This window comes from Etheostoma spectabile, chromosome 15 (assembly GCF_008692095.1).
Source record: "Etheostoma spectabile isolate EspeVRDwgs_2016 chromosome 15, UIUC_Espe_1.0, whole genome shotgun sequence".
Classification (NCBI taxonomy): domain Eukaryota; kingdom Metazoa; phylum Chordata; class Actinopteri; order Perciformes; family Percidae; genus Etheostoma; species Etheostoma spectabile.
In genome coordinates this window covers 26,622,741-26,624,537 of record NC_045747.1, presented here as the reverse complement: position 1 = coordinate 26,624,537, position 1,797 = coordinate 26,622,741, and positions in this window count along the sequence as shown.

The window sequence follows — 1,797 nt, the reverse complement described above, 5'->3', positions numbered from 1 at the left end:
TTGCCTTAAAAGTGAGCAGAGGGAATTAATGTTCCTCGGGAAATTGACCCTAAGGACTTTAGGCTTAATTTCAAACCCTTATTCACAACGTGAGAACATCCTGCCGTCCCAGCAATCATTATGGAGAATGTACGGTCTCTGGGGAACAAAACGGACGAACTTGCAGCGCTCATCAAAACCAGGAGGGAGTTCCGCGAGTGCAGCTTACTGTGTTTTACCGAAACATGGCTGCACTTGCACATCCCGGACTATGGCGTGGCGATACCCGTTTTTTTGACGTTTGGGCGGACAGGGACATTATAGAAAGCAGTAAGAAGAAGGGAGGGGGGGTTGCACTGTATGTCATTGAAAATTGGTGCAACCCGGACATGTGAATGTGAAGGAACGTTTCTGTAGCCCGGACATTGAATTGCTGGCTGTGGGGTTTTGTCCATACCATTTATCAAGGGAGTTTACGTCCGCCATAATGATCGCTGTCTACATTCCACCATCTGCTGATGATGAGGCAGCGGCTGACGTCATCACACCCCTGTCTCACGACTCCAGATGCAGCAGCCCAATGTCATCATTGTTATCACTGAGGATTTTGATCATGTTTCTCTGGACAAATCCCTACCGCACTTTCAACAATAAATTAACTGCCCCACAAGAGACATGCAACTTTGGACCTCCTGTATGCACATGCAAAGGATGCTTACAGTTCCACTGCCCTCCCCTCTTGGCAAATCAGATCACTGGAGTCTACAGACTGGGGCATGCTCTGTGAGCCACATGGGGAGGATATCAATCACATGACTGAATGTATCACAGAATACATCAAATTCTGTCAGAACACTACCATGCCCTCCCGGACTGCATGCTGCTTTCCAAATCACAAGCCATGGATCACCAGTGACCTGAAAGTCCTTCTTAGTGAGAAGAAAAAAGTTTTCAGGTCAGGGTACAGACGGGAGCTAAGGGAAGTACAGCCCAAACTGCAGGATAAACTGAGGGAGTGCGAAAACCCCTACAGGAGGAAGCTGGAGGCCAGTCTCCAACAGAACAACATGAGGGAGGTTTGGACAGGGATGAAAGAGATCACCAGGTGTGGGGGGAGAAGAGGACAAACACCAGGCAAACCATAACTTCAATCAGTTTAGCTTACAGCCACCCCCTGCTTCCTCTACCACTCCACCGACGCCTTACACCCCCTCATTGCCTCCCCCCCTTTTGCTCCCACACCTCCCCCCTCACTCCCCTGTACTCAGCCCTCCTGCAGTCAGCCCACTCCCCCCACCACTACTACAGCACATTTCCTCTCATTGCTGCACCCCCCCTGCTTTTCAGTCACACCTGGCCAGGTGAAGAGACAGCTTGAGAAGCTTCACCAGTGCAAGGCTTCTGGCCCGGATGGCATACGCCCCAGGGTCCTGAAGACCTGCGCCAGTCAGCTCTCTGGTGTTCTCCTGTACCTCTTTAGCCTGAGCCTGCCGAGGGTGCCGCTGCTGTGGAAGACGTCCTGCCTTGTCCCGGTCCCCAAGAAGTCAACTCCATCTCGCCTTAAGGACTACCGCCCAGTGGCTCTCACATCCCATGTGATGAAGGTGCTGGAGAAGCTGGTCTTGGCCTACCTGAGGCCGCAGGTGAGTTATTCTCTGGATCCTCTACAGTTTGCCTGTCAGTCTCGTCTGGGAGTGGACGACCCTGTCATCTGTCTTTTGCAGCGAGCTTATTTGCACCTGGATGGCGGAGGCGGCACTGTGACAATCACATTTTTTGATTTCTCCAGTGCATTCAACACCATCCAGCCACTGCTAC